This window comes from Prionailurus bengalensis, chromosome F2, assembly GCF_016509475.1.
Source record: "Prionailurus bengalensis isolate Pbe53 chromosome F2, Fcat_Pben_1.1_paternal_pri, whole genome shotgun sequence".
Classification (NCBI taxonomy): Eukaryota; Metazoa; Chordata; class Mammalia; order Carnivora; family Felidae; genus Prionailurus; species Prionailurus bengalensis.
In genome coordinates this window covers 72,151,497-72,166,347 of record NC_057353.1, presented here as the reverse complement: position 1 = coordinate 72,166,347, position 14,851 = coordinate 72,151,497, and the positions used below count along the sequence as shown (strand labels likewise).

General features: G+C 45.8%; 1 protein-coding gene and 1 long non-coding RNA gene across 9 annotated transcripts in view; one reads left to right on the top strand and one right to left on the bottom strand.

The window, feature by feature from the left end:
• Window positions 1-14,851, top strand: part of CYRIB (CYFIP related Rac1 interactor B) — a 148,375-nt gene that overhangs the window by 40,860 nt on the left and 92,664 nt on the right. For 6 of the 7 annotated variants that reach the window (XM_043601761.1, XM_043601758.1, XM_043601757.1 and 3 more), the window contains exon 2: window positions 2,559-2,611. The gene's annotated coding sequence lies outside the window, so the exon portion shown is untranslated. Of the gene's footprint in view, window positions 1-2,549; window positions 2,612-14,851 lie in introns of those variants that run through there. The other variant, XM_043601762.1, reaches the window with a different exon arrangement.
• On the bottom strand, window positions 1,785-9,433 carry LOC122495814. Of its 2 annotated transcripts, XR_006300608.1 has the most exons (4): window positions 9,348-9,433; window positions 9,049-9,263; window positions 2,503-2,674; window positions 1,785-2,049 (listed from the first exon to the last, which is right to left on the bottom strand). It is a non-coding gene; the product is annotated as an uncharacterized LOC122495814 (long non-coding RNA). The 2 variants fall into 2 exon arrangements; XR_006300609.1 differs by lacking the exon at window positions 9,049-9,263 and having other exon boundaries at window positions 9,348-9,388.

The following is a 14,851-nucleotide window of genomic DNA, read 5'->3' as shown; positions in this document are numbered from 1 at the left end:
GACAGAGAGAGAGACACACACACACAGAGTGTGAACGGGGAAGGGGCAGAGAGAGGGAGAGACACAGAATCCGAAGCAGGCCCCAGGCTCTCAGCTGTCAGTACAGAGCCCGTCGCTGGGCTCAAACTCACAGACTGCGAGGTCATGACCTGAGTCGAAGTAGGGTGCTTAACCTACTGAGCCACCCAGGCACCTGCATGTGCGGTCAGTTCTGCTTGGATCCCCTCCTGTCTGGGCTGGGCAAAGTCTAACTTGCCTTTTTGTTTTCAGCTTAGATATCACCTCCTTGGGGAAGCCTTTCTTATACCCAACACTTCCCATCCCCTGCTGAGTTAAATACCCTTTTCTATGATTGCCCAACACTGTACCCGCCACTGTTGTAACACTTTTTCATACTCCATTGTAATTGCTTGTCTGCCTGTAATTGCCCCACTAATCCATGAAAGCTCCTGGCTGGCTGGGAAGATTTAATTCCTGGAATTAACTCCTTGCCACATGGTCACATGCTTGGCCCATCATAGGTGCTCAGTAGCTAGTTCTTGAAAGAATGAGTATTGTCGCTTTACAGCAGAGGCTGCAGGAGCTCAGGGACGTTCATTGCCTTGCTGAAAGTCACACAGCTTTGAGAGACTGAGAAGGGACTGGAGCCTCATAGTGTGAGTCTAAAGAGGAGACAAGGCCAGATCTGGTTTCTAGAGCCATAGTCCAGGTTCTCTCTGCTCCGAATCATGGAAGTGAAAAAAAGTCACCCTTGTTTGGAGATGACCACTTTCCTTCTGGGGACCTTTATGCTGTCTCCTGGATTTTGTCTTTGGGTGATGTAATGGTCAACTTACTCTTTGTGTTCTTAAAAAAAAGGGTTTTGTGAGAGTGAGTTAGTGCCCCTTTTTTTCCTATTTCTGGGATTTTCCCAAGGCCCTAAAAATTTTCCCAAGTGAACAACTTATTTCCATTTTCCATTTTGTAAATCTGGTCAAAAAAACTTGAAAGAAAGAGAAAAAAGTCCTTTATGTAACTGGAAGACATAGCGAGAGGAGTCAGGAGAACTGTAGATGAGGGGTGTGAGTGTGTGTGTGCATGTGAGGCCCTGAAGGGCATGGGCGTGTTGTACAAGGACAGAGCTTGTGAGTATGCTTATGTGGTTCTTAAATGAAATCTCCTCTTTCTTTGGCCACCAAGCAATTCTGTGATCATGATTTAAAAGGGGATTGTAGGGGCGCCTGGGTAGCTCAGTCGGTTGGGTGTCTGACTTTGGTTCAGGTCATGATCTCACAGTTCGTGGGTTCGAGCCCCGCATCGGGCTCTGTGCTGACAGCTCAGAGCCTGGAGCCTGCTTCGGATTCTGTGTCTCCCTCTCTCTCTGCCCCTCCAATGTTTGTGCTCTGTCTCTCAAAAATAAATTTAAAACAAGGGGGATTTTAAGGGTACCTTGCTGGCTCAGTCAGTGGAGCAGGCTAGTCTTGATCTCAGGGGTCATGAGTTTGAGCCCTGCGTTGGGTGTAGAGGTTACTTACAAAAATAGAATTAAAAAATAAAGAAATAAAAGGGATTTTAAACCATACTCATGCCACAGGGACAAGAGACCTGTGTGTGTGTGTGTGGGGGGGAGGTGGGGGGGACAAGAGGAGAGATGGCAGGAGAGCACAGGTGGCTGACATGATCAGCCGGTAGTGTTCTCCTACCACAATTGGGCTCAGCCTCCAGACCTTTTGTGAGTAAAGTGAGGCCAGTGGATCAGCTTCCTGTAATTCATCACCCGCCGAAAAGCAAAGAGAAAACACTAAGGCAGCTACAGATTTAATCAAAATAAAGGCCAGAGAGAGGCAGTTTGTATCTCTTCCATGCAATAATGAGAATGTCTAGACGCGGCAGACCGTGCTCTGACCCGCACGCTAAACGCTGGCGACTGTGTTCCATGGGATGTTGTTTGACTTTGGTTTTATGAAAACTCCCTTTGATTCATAAGTTTTTGCTGCTGTAAGAGATGCTGAGGGTGATGGGGTTGGTGTTCTATATAAGTTTGTTTTCTTTCCTCAGCCGTGAAGAAACCTAAAACAGAAAGTGATTCAGGCATAGAATGATTCAGACCAGTTCCATCTCAAGTTGAGCTGAGCATTTTGCTGGGACCCAAATACTCCTGTTGTAACTCAGACTTCCAGCATCCTTTAACTTGGAATTCTGAATTTGAAAAGGACAGCCTGGCCCCACCCTCTGTCCCTAGAACCACACAGTCTAGCCAAACTATCCCTTGGTCATAGGATTTTGGTTTGGGTCTTTGCTCTTTGCTGTGTAACCATCAGCAAGTTACTTAACTTCTCTGAACCTCCATTTCTTTATTTGTAATACATACCACTATTTTGAACATTAAATGAGAAAAATATTTGTGAGACATGCTCTGTAAACCCTGAAGGTCTGAAGAAATGGAATTGAGAGGGGTTATTCTCTCACAGTGTCTGTAGTATGGGAAAGAATAATAGTGTCTAGGATTTACTGGGGGCTCACCTTGTGCTCAGGTCTCTTGTCACGTGCTTAATCCTTGCTGTCACTCTGTTTTACAGGAGACGACACTGAGGCCTGGAATTTGAGCAACACGTTCAAGGTTACTAAGTTGGTAAGTAACAGCTGGATGTGACCGTGGCCATCTGCTTCCAAGCTTGTGCTCTTGACCACTTTGCTGTGAAGAAAAATTAAAGTGGATGGAAGTATTAGGCCAGGACGTGGATTTCAGTTTAGTAGAAATAAGAACCTGCCGCTCTGTTGAAATTAGAATCCATGTGCTTTCTTTCGTTCACTCCACGAATATTTATTGAGACCCTACAAGGTTATCAGGTGAAATTATTAATTTATTTTTATTTATTTATTTAAAATTTTAATTTAAATAAGAATTTTGGAGACAGGGGGCGCCTGGGTGGCTCAGTGGGTGAAGCGTCCTGCTCTTGGTTTCGGCTCAGGTCATGATCTCACGGTTTTTGGGACCGAGCCCCGCGTCAGGTTCTGTGCTGATGGTGTAGAGCCTGCTTGGGATTCTCTCTCTCTCTGCCCCTCCCTTGCTCTCTCTCTCAAAATAGATAAATAAAGCTTAAAAAAATAATTTAAAAAAGAACTTTGGAGGAAAGAAGATGCTCTCAGCCTCTTGTCGTCAGTAACAGGAGTAATAGTTGACAGTTATTGAATGCTGTTGAATGGCAGATGCTGTGCCAAACGCTTTGAATTATCTTGTTTAAATTTCAAAAGAAACTTGAGGATCAAAGAAGAGAAGTAACTTGCCCAAGTTCACTCCAGTAGCAAGGGTCGTCTTAGTCCATTTGGGCTCCTGTAGCAGAATACCACAGACTGGGGGGCATTAAACAACAGAAATTTAATTCTCCCACTTCTGGAGGCTGACAAGTCCAAGATCAAGGTGCCGGCAGATTCGGTGTCTGGTGAAGGCCCACTTTCATTCACAGATGGCCATTCTTTTGCTGTAAACTCACACGGCAGAAATGGTGAGGGAGCTCCCTGGGGTCTCTTTTATCAGGGCGCTGATCCCATTCATGAGGGCTCCCTCCGCAGGACCTAATCACTCCTGAAGGCCCTGCCCCCTAACGCTGTCCTTTTGGAGGTTAGGTTTCGACACATACATTTGGTGGGGACACAGACAGCCCATGGCAGGGGTGGAGCCAGTATTCGCATCCAAGTAGTCTGGCTGGAGAGCCAATGCACTTAACTGCTGGGAGGCCCCTCATGGAAAACCAGCTTGGGGCGCCTGGGTGGCTCAGTTGGTTAAATGTCCGGCTTTTGATTTCAGCTCAGGTCATAATCTCACAGTTTCATGAGTTTAAGCCCCTCGGGGGCTCTGAGCTGGTAGCGCAGAGCCTGCTTAAGATTCTCCCTTTCTCTGCCCCCACCCCGTTTGCACTCTCTCTGTCTCTCTCAAAATAAAGAAAATAAACTTAAAAAAAAAAAAAAGGAAAGAAAGAAGAAAAGAAATGAACTTGGTAAGCCTGGGTACCCGCTATCCCCGCCAGGCACTCCCTTTTCTGCCTCTTCTGTCCCTTGTCTTCCTGGTGTCCTTACTACCCTCTGTTTGGGTGTCTGGCCCCTAGAGAGCTTTAGCTGTCGAATAGAGATCAGGTGGCAAGCTGTCGTGGAGTAGTCTCTCATGTACGCCTGTAACTTTTAATTGGGGTATAACTTACATACTGTAAAATGTACAAATCTATTTTTTTAAAGATTAAAAAAAAAAATGTTTATTTGTTTTGAGGGAGACAGAGCACGTGTGCATGTGCCAGCAGGGGAGGGGCAGAGAGAGAGGGAGAGAGAGAATCCCAAGCAGGCTCCATGCTGTGAGCACAGAGCCTGATGTAGGGCTTAATTTCAGGAATCGTGAGATCATAACCTGAGCTGAAATCAAGAGTTGGACGCTTAACCGACTGAGCCACCCAGGCACTTTAAGATTTTTAGGATTTTTAAAAAAGATTTTATCTTTAAGTAATCTCTACTTCCAACGTGGGGGCTCAAATTCCCAACCCCAAGATCAAGAGTAGCGTACTCAACTGACTGAGCCAGCCAAGTGCCCCAAGGTTTTATTTTTTTAAAGCTTATTTATTTTATTTTTGAGAGAGAGAGTGAGTGAGTGAGTGAGTGGGCGAGGTACCGAGAGAGATGGGGGAGAGAGCCCTGCAGAGCCTGACACGGGACTCGAACCCACAAACTGTGAGATAATGACCTGCGCCAAAATCAAGAGTCAGAGGCTTAACCAACTGAGCTACCCAGGAGCCCCCTCCCCGGAGATTTTATTTTTAAATAATCTCTACACCCAGTGTGGGGCTCGAACTTAAAAACCCAAGATAAAGAGTCATATGCTCTACCCACTGAGCCAGCCAGATGCCCCTTTATGAATTCTTAATATGTCACCCCATCTTGGCCCCACCTAGACAGGGCATTCAAGATTTTTATCTCTCCAGGACATTCTCTCATGCCCCTTCACAGTGAGTCCTGCCCCAGGGCTAACCACTGTTCTCACTTACAAAAGTCCTGGATACATCCTGTCATAGATTACTGCTTCACACTTATCCAGATCCAAATATACTTGCTCAACAAAAACAAAGTACAGATAAAAATAACACTTTAAATGGCGTGGGTGATCCTGTCATTCCACCCAACAGGCGTCTCTCTCTTGGAGTGAGTGTGAATGAGACACAGATCTGCTGTTCCTTCTGTCACTCTTTGTTCCTGTGGCTTTTTGGAGTATGAGCATCTATGCCGTCAAGGGTGTGTCTTGTATTTATAGATTTTAATTATCCTACAACACAGCTCTGAAATCCAAGCTAGCTATTTCTTTCTGGTGCTCAACCCAAGACACCAAATCCAGTGCTGAAGGGACACAGCCTGTGTTGGACCTGTGTTGGGAGACGGTTTGTCAGTGTCCATTGTGAAGCCTTATTACGGGCTTTTCAAGGAGAATTTTGACTGCTTCCGGTGTTCATATCCGTGCTGACTTTGGAAGCTTACCCTTGAGTAAGCTGCCGCTGTAATGTGCACAGAACTCAAGCACGGGTAGGTGGTTATGTTACACTTGGAGACCTAGAACACTCTGCCAGCATGGGGGACTATGCTGATTTGTGTCTTTCGTGATATGAACACAGAGTGGACTAAAATGTAAGACTTGTACCTAGGGGAGCTCATCAGAAAGGGAAGCCCTTTAGTGTCAGAGATGAAGAGAGAAAATTAAGTCAATTGGATACGTGGGCTGAAGTCATGACAGCTTGTGGGGTTTTGTGCCCAGGAGCAGGCCATGGAATTTGGGTGTTAAGGTTGAAATGTCACAGTAGGTCTAGAAATGAGACTTGGGTCCATTGTGAAACTGAGCACTTGAGAGCCTTTTTAAAAAGTATTAATTGATTAATTAATTTATGTGTGTAATTGTTACACTGTAGACTGTCCTCAAAAATAAGCACTAAACAATAATGAGATGCGAATACGCAAGAATGGTAAGGAGGCATAGAAGAGGAACTAGGAGGATATTGCTTATGCCTAGACAGATGGGCTGGGGAAAGGCAGTATTCAAAGACATAATGACAAAAGAGACACGACTATTAGATATCCCTTCAGATCTTCTCCAGTCCTTAGGTTCCAAGAATTTGTGACTAAGTCACAAGAATCTGTGGCCCTCTTGCTGGTGGCAGTATTCAAAGAGAGATGGCTGAGGCTCGGTTTCCACTGTAGGTGTGCATTGATGTGTGATATGTGTGACCAAGGTCCCTCTGGGGGGGCGGGGTAAAAAAGAAGCCTTGCTTTGTAGCATTTGCTGATTTCTATGGTACAGATGCTTCCCATGTCCAGTTTCAGGCTACAAGCCTGATGTCCCTGAACCCAGAATCGGGAAGAAAGGTGTCCACTCAGCTCACCTGAGCTGGTGTGAGCTGGCTTCAGCACCCCAGTGGCTCTGATGTGCATTCTGTTTTTACACTGGGATTTCTGGGTTGTGCATCATGGGTGGGACTTACAGGAAGTAGTAATGTCATGTGTGATATCACAGGGGCAGGGAGAGCCAAGGGGACAAGACTAGAGCTCTGGTGCTCTTTCTTCCCTTGTATTTAAAAACACGAAACAACGTTTTGTGAGTATGGGTGGAGAAATGGGCATACTTGTCACACAATTGGGGACAGTGACAGTAAGGGCAGTATGGCACTATCTGCGTTTTCTGAGTGCTTGGCCCTGCGATTTTACTTCCAAGATTTTATCCTGTCGTATCTTTCCTGTAGTCATCCATGGGGTATGTGAAGATATATGTAATGTACGCGCATTGCAGCGTTGTTTATAATAAAAGCAAGATCGAGGAAGCAGCTGAAATGTATGTTGGCAGGGGATTGATTCAATCAGTTACGGTATGTTCTTACAGTGGGATACTTGGCCACTGTTTAAAATAGAAGGTCATGTGTGCTAAGAAGCTGTGATCTCCAGGATACATTCTCTCTTTTTTTTTTAAAGTTTATTTACTTATTTTGAGAGAGAGAGAGAGAGAGAATACGAGTGGGAGGGGCAGAGAGAGGGAGAGATAGAATACTAAGCAGGCAGTGCAGAGCCCAATGTGGGACTTGATCCCACAAACCGTGAGATCATAACGTGGGCTACAGTCAAGAGTTGGAGGCTTAACCGACTAAACCACCCAGGCGCCCCTCCAGGATACAATCTTAAGTTAAAAAAAGAAAAGACAAATGCAGAAAAGTGTATGTGGTATGTTCCCACCATGTGTGGGGGGGAAAAGTAGGAGATACAAGTAAGTCCACACACCTCATGTGCTTGATTACGCATCAGTTATTACTGGCAGATACCAAGAAGGAGGTGGTTGTGGGGAATACTGTTCACCTCTTGGGGGAAGAGGCTACCGGATTGTGCTCTAGGGCAGATGGAAGATGTCTTGTGTATCTTTTCTATTTTCTGAATTCTTTTTTTTTTTAATTTTTAAAACATTTTAAAAATTTTTTAGAGGGGGGGCAGAGAGAGAGAGAGAGAGAGAGAGAGAGAGAGAGAGAGAAGGAGAATCCTAATCCTAAACAGGCTCCACACTCAGTGTAGAGCCTGACTCAGGACTCAATCTCACAACTCTGAGATTATGACCTGAGCCAAAATCAAGAGTCAGACACTCAACCAACAGAGACACCCAGGTGCCTCTATTTTTTTTTTTTTTTTTGAACGTTTAAGCATGAGCATATACTATTTTTTGTGTTAAAAAACAAACTAGTTAACAAAAACTTCTCTTTGGGAGCTTTCAACATAAAAGCCCCTCTCATTTTTAGAAGAGATTAGTGGTCTTCTTGGGGTCGCTAATTCCCAGTGTTTACTGAGCATATGCTGAACTACAGGTACTTCTGGTTTCAGGCTCAGTCCTCTCGAGCCGGTACGCCTGGGTCTCCCTGTTTGTAGGCTCTGCCTGGATCCTAGCAGTTGCCCAGTGAACTTGAACTTGTGATCATAGTCATAGTCGCATTTTCAGGAGAAGGGAAGTGAAGTCTTTGTGCAAAGTCAACAGCACTCTTTCAAGTGTTTTTAGAGCAGAGGTGACCCAGCTGCTTCCGAGAAATCCAGGCTACCTGGAAGGGTTCTCAAGCCTTTCGCCCTCCTGCCACTCGACCCTAGCACCTCTCTTGAGACCACACGGAAGTTTTTGTCAGTGTTAATTTTTCCATCTGTAGGACTCTTTGCCCTGGAAACTTGGAGCTGTATTTGTGGACCAAATGAATCGCTGATGTGTTTAGAAACAGCAAAGACCTGGGAGAATTTGTTTGCGGTATCCTTTTCTGATTCATTAAGTATCTTCCCAACTTGTGTTATGTACACATTGTCAGAGGTCTGAGGGACACTGGCTTTGCTCCTTTACGAAGACTGGCCTTCAAGGCCTTTCTTAGCAAAATAGATGTTCCCAGAGGTTCTTTTATTGTTGCCAGAGTTGTTCCCTGCAGCCACATTTCTAACCCAACCCATCATGCGGTGTTTTAGGGAACCAGACACGTGCTCTCTTCCCTCTCCCTTATCATTTGGTAACAAATGTGGTAAACAGGTTATTCATCTCGAGAGGGCTGTTGTTACAATGTTGTGCGATTTGATCAACAGTAATCCAAACAGGCAAGAGGGCTGGAGTGAAAACTGAACGTTGTGTAGCATCCAAATCACAAAAACTGACCTGAGAGTTATTTAAGAGGGTGACATCGTCTGTAACATTCAGATGAAATTCTTGCCAGTGAGGGCTGTTGGACATTGGCACTTTGCCGTCTCTCGAGATGCTGTGTTGTGGGCTTGTTCAGAGAGTGCCCTTAAGTGCTTTAAGTATCACCGCCCCGTGTGTCATGTGGGTTGTAGTGGGTTTCGTTTACTGGGAGCTGGATGTGTATCAGCCGTGTTCTCTTGACTCCCCAAATAGTAATTCTATCTCTGCTGCCTGAATGCAGATGCAGGGTACGTTTAAATGCTCTTTCTTGTCGGAGGCCTTTCCTGGCTCCCCGCCCCCCCCCCCCCCCCCATGCTCCTCTTGTTCCATGTCGTTCTTAATTAAAGCAATTATCTTACCGGCTTTAAATAATTGTAGCTGTTTGTAGCTGTCTCCACATCGCACTGAGTGCCAGGAAAGGTGGCATGGATCATCTCGCTTCCTCTGTGCATAGCCAGCGTGCAGCCTATGTCACAGCCCTTCGGATTTCATCAGTCAGGACTCTTTTGACCTCAAAGCAGGACCCTGACTTGAACCGGCTTCCCCAGGAAGGGGATTTATGTCCTTGAAAAGTCTAGGGATGGAAATTAACGCATGGAGGTTTCAACGGTGTTGCTAAGGCTTACACAGTTTTTCTGCAACCCTCAGCATCACCTACCGTTTCTTTCTCGATTGTGGTGGCAAGACGGCTCTCAGCAGCTCTGGCAGAAGGGAATAAAAAGGTCACGTTTTCAACGGTTAAAGAAAAGTCCCCGAATTGAGTCTCTGTTTCTGATTGGTCTTATCTGGGCAACATGCCCCTCGGGAACCAATCCCTGTGGCTTAAGAGAATGCGATGCTCTGATTGGCCATCCTGGATCGAGTGCCCGCCCCCTGAAGGAGCTGAGGTTAGGGTCTGCACCCCCCAGAGCACAGGGACTGAGGTGAGGGGAGGTGGGTGTTCCCCAGGAAAATCTGGGAACCGTGTGTGAATGGGGGCGGGGTGGGTAAGAGCAAGGATGTCCAATAGAGTAGGTTTTTAAGGGGTGTTTACTCAGTGAATGAATTAACAGATGAATGAGCAAACAGGAGCGTGATGCTGATTCTGTGAGCTGGTTTATACAATACCCAGAGTGGGATTTTGACAGATGGAGCCTTTGCAGAGAAGGAAGGATAAAAAGAGAGCCTTGAAATCAAGTCCTGTAAGGGTGACAGTAAATTAGCTGAAATACTTAAGAAATAGGAGACATATGAGAGCTGTTTCCAGATGTGTGAAGGGCATTCCTAGAAATGGAACCTTTGCTGGGTCCTTGCTTTATGTCTAAGGCACTGGGGCTAGTTGCTTGGATCGGCGTCTCCCCTCTTTTATGTTCACTTTATTGTTACTGGACAGTCTATTTATGTTCACTATAGAAAATCTGAAAATTTACGCAAAAGCGGAAAATAAATGTCCTCCCATAATCTTATCATCAAAAGCTAATTGTTATTAATATCTTGCTATATATTCTGTCAACCTTTTCTCCCTCTGTGTAGCTGCATTAAAAAAAATTGTGAGCCACTGGGTGGTTCAGTCGGTTAAGTGTCTGACTTCAGCTCAGGTCACGATCTCGTGGTTCTTGAGTTGGAGCCTCGCCTGGGGCTCTGTGCTGACAGCTCAGAGCCTGAAGCCTGCTTCCAATTCTGTGCCCACCCCCCTGACCCTTCCCTGCTCACACTCTATCACTCTCTCAAAAATAATAAAGATTAAAAAAATTCTTATTTAATCTTGATAATGGTTATTTGTCAGAGAAGGGAGCTGTGGCTCAGACCTAGGCACTGGAGTCCTAGGGCCAGAATTGAGTCCCCAGGTGCCAGCCTCTCATTTCTGGGCGTTGGGTTTGCCAGCTTCATAATCAGCAGTCTGAGCACTAATAGGGCTTTACTACTGTTCTCTTCTGAGAGTCCTGATTTCGTCACTTTGTGCATCCACTCACTCCTTCACCCATGTGCTCAGGTGATCTTTCACTGAGTGCTTTCTGGGTGCTGGGGCTGTACCGGTGAACGAGGCAAGGCCCCTACCCTCCTGCAGCTGACCGTGTAGCTGAGCTCCACCTCACCAGTGAATGGTTAGGTCAGCAGCAGCTAGGGATGTGTGGGGACTGCCGATTGCTCTGGTCCCAGTCCCCAGCTTCTGTCAGGAAGCTACCAGCAAAGCAAAGAAGAAGCATCGCAGCCGCAAGGCCTTGTTGATAATCCCTCTGCCCAAGCTCCCTTTCCTGAAGGGAATGGCAGTATGTTGAGGGGTGGGAGGCTCGGGGTCCACATTACCTGTCCTCGCCCTCCCAGGCCTGGCTCTGCTGGGTGATCTGCGGTTTGGCCCACATTGTGTCCACGTGATGATCCTGTTTCCTGAACCTCAGACTAGAACTCACGATATGGAACAGTGTTAGCTAAAAGAAAGAGGCACATACATATTTCTGGAATGCAACCTTGGGTGTGTTTGCATGGCTCTCCTTGCCCAGGAAGGTAGGTATTAATATGCTCATTTGGCAGGGGAGGACGCTGACGTCCAGCTGGATCTGTGATTTGAGCTCAGGCCTTACTGATGGCTCTCAGCTCCCTCATCATGTTCCTCTGATCCAGATACATCTGGAGTGTAGGGTTTTAAAAGGTTCTGAAATTCCAGGTGATATTGTTAGTTTCATTCCATTCACCTATTTAAAAAAATATTTATTGAGGGCCTGTGTCCAGAAACTCTCTTAAGCCTGGGATACTGGCTGACCAAGACGAGTGAGGGCTCTTGCTCCCAGGAAACTTGAAATCTGAGTTAAATCTTCGGAAGAGTGATGATGTTTCTGCATAATCTCTTGCTCGGTGATTCATTCAGCCATGCATGAGGATGTGTCAGTTAGGGTGCTTTGAGTTGTAAGGGACAGAAAGCCTAGTTCAAACTGGATAATTGATGGGAGCAGTTGAGTGGTTCACATAACCAAAAGGTGAAGAAGTGGGATAGGTTTCGGGTACGCTTTGATCAGGGCTCTGGCTTCATTTCTTTGTGATCCTCTGGGCTCTGCCCTTGTGTCTGTTGGCTTTGTTCTCAGGTTGACTCCCTTCATAGTAGTGAGAGGGTTGCCAGCAGGGCTTCTGTATTGTTCCAACGCCAGCAGACCTCAGGAAAAATAGGTGTGCTCCAGGAAGTGCAGAGCAGAGCTGTCTAACGTGGTGGTCTGGCTGCTGGTACTTCTCAGCCCACGTGTTTGTTTGCTCACATCCACGGGAGGGAGAGCTGCCATTTCTCCCCAGGGCCATAGCACAAAATTTCTGAGCTCCCTTCTGGTTGGGTCATCATCTGAGGATGATCCATCTCAAACCATCATGGCGGCGGAGGAAATAGGATAACATTGATTGCCTTAGATCAGTCAGGCCCCATCCCTGGAACTGGGAATGAGGACCGAATGACTGAAGGATGCTGCTTGGTGGGAAGAAATGATGTTGAAGAGGCAACTACAGTCTCTTAAGGGGGGCAGTGTGTAGGATGTGGGCGCGTAGGAGGAACAGCAAGGTCCCTTCTCTTAAAAAAAAAAAAAAGAAAAGGCCTTTCTCTTAAAAAGCTCCACATTGTAGTGAGCACTCTGAGACTTTGGCAGCGATCAGAGGAAAGGCATTTACTACATTTTTTGAACGCTAGGCACTTGATACGTTTTCCTCAGTTAGTTCTTATACTGTCCCTGTCGAGTAGGTATTTCCATTTCACAGATGAGCAAACAAGTTCAGAGAGGTTAAGTTGTTTGCCAACAGCCACACGTCTAAGAGAGCGAGGTGTTTTGAGGCTGTGCATCCCACATTCCCTACTCCTCCTTGTGACGGTTGCCCAGCAAATAGATCGTTAACAGGGACCTACAAAGGTTTGTCTAATGACTCCTCTACAATAAGCAGGGCCTTGGGAGTAGTTACCACTTTTCATTTCAGGCTTTTATTAGCGGAATTCTGCCTGCTTTTTTTTTTTTTTTTTTTCCTTTTCCTTAACTAACTCTAGATGGGAGGAAAACTCTCCCAGGTCCAGATAAGCAACCTATAATTGAAAGAGCTTCTGAGAAGAGCAGAACCATGGTCAACTCCAATGCATCAGAAGAGACGGTTGCGTTCAGATAATTTTACAAAAATGATTTCTCTCTCCTTCTGACTTGGCTGCCTGAGGCTTCCACTTGGTTTTAAAGTAGTAGGGTAACTATTATGTAATCCTATACAATGCTTCTTTCCCCTGGGCTCGAGAGAACTCATGTATTCAAAATACAGAATACATTTGTTTTGATGAAGAGTTTATGTAAAGCCAGTGTGATTCTTTTTTTTTTAATTAAAAAAAATTTTTTTTTCAACGTTTATTTATTTTTGGGACAGAGAGACAGAGCATGAACGGGGGAGGGGCAGAGAGAGAGGGAGACACAGAATCGGAAACAGGCTCCAGGCTCTGAGCCATCAGCCCAGAGCCCGACGCGGGGCTCGAACCCACGGACCGCGAGATCATGACCTGGCTGAAGTCGGACGCTTAACCGACTGCGCCACCCAGGTGCCCCAAGCCAGTGTGATTCTTAAACTGTCCCCAAAACAAGGGCATATGAACTGGGTTTTTTGGTTTTCTCCAGACTCTGCAGAGATAGAACATCCAGCAGAGCAGGAGATGGTTTACCATAACTCGTGTGTGCTGCTGGCAAAATGTCTGTGTTCCTTTTTTTTTTTTTTTTTCCAATTTACTTTTGAGACAGAGAGAGAGCGCGCTCGCGAGCGAGTAGGGGAGGGGGAAGAAAGGGGAGGAGAGAAAAAGGGGGACAGATAATCTGAGGCGGGCTCTGTGCTGACAGCAGGGAGCTCGATGTGGGGTTCGAATTCACGAACCATGGGATCATGACCTGAGCCAAAGTCATCCGGCTGCTCAACTGACTGAGCCACCCAGGTGCCCCAAAATGACCTGTTCTTACTGCTCCCTGAACCTACCATGCGTGTCGTGCACTTTGCTGCCCACTGAAAGAACACTGGTCTGTTCACAGATCTCCCGACCTCACTTCCATCCCACTGGATATAGTTTCATCCTGAGGGAAATTAACAAAAATGGGGAAATCAAAATGGTGGTCAGTGCCAAGTTGACATATAAGACTTTCAGCTTAGCGGCTGTGCTTTTTGAGTTCTTGTGTCTGCTTTCCATTTTTTTTTCCAGGCTATTATGGATAATAATGGATTTATATTAGGTTGTCTACCATGTTTCGGGGCCTGGGGATAGATGAACGAAGCATAATCTCCATTACATAGTCTTCAGTGGTCCTCCTCTGAACAGTCTGTCCATGCCAGTATATTTTTCTGCTTCTGATTTATGCTGGGCCTGGCAAACTTGTTAAACTGGACCTTAGAAAAAGTATGAAGTAAAAAGAGGAAACAGGAAAGATGTGAGGGTAGATGCATAGGCTTAGCTGTCAGGTGGGATTGCTGGGCTCACCTTGTTGACTGTAGAGGGTGACTACCGTGGTTGTCACTAGGACTGGTATTTAGGGGCTCTTTGTTACACAGCATAACCTAACTCATCCTGACTGATGTGACCACCACATAGGATTCGTGGAACCTGGCCAGCTTGTATATGCACCTGTGTGAATGCATGCACATGCAAATATATGTAAGAATAGATATGAACATGGGTGCCTGTAGGACAGTGGTTCTCAAACTTGTCTGTACATTAGAATCACTTGGAGATCTTTTAAAATTCCAAAGCCCAGTGGTGGCTGAGTAGCTCAGTCGGTTAAGTGTCCAACTTTGGCTCAGGTCATGATCTCATGGTTTGTGAGTTTGAGCCACACAACAGGCTCTGCACTGACAGCATGGAGTCTGCTTGGGATTCTGTCTGTCTCCCTCTCTCTCTGCCCCTCTCCCAGTTGCATGCTCTCTCTTTCTCTCAGTGACATAAGATAAGATAAGATAAAATAAAATAAAATAAGACAAAATAAAATTCCAAAGCCCTCAGGACATAGTCTAAATGAATTAATTTACCAACTCTGGGGGTGGGACACAGCATTAATAGATTTTAAACTCTCTGGGTGATTCCAGTGTGCAGACAGTTTCAAGAACCATATGAGAATTTGAATAATAACATCACGATTATTATTTGGAGAGGAATAGGGATAATGGCAATGATATTGATACTAGCTATCATTATCGTTA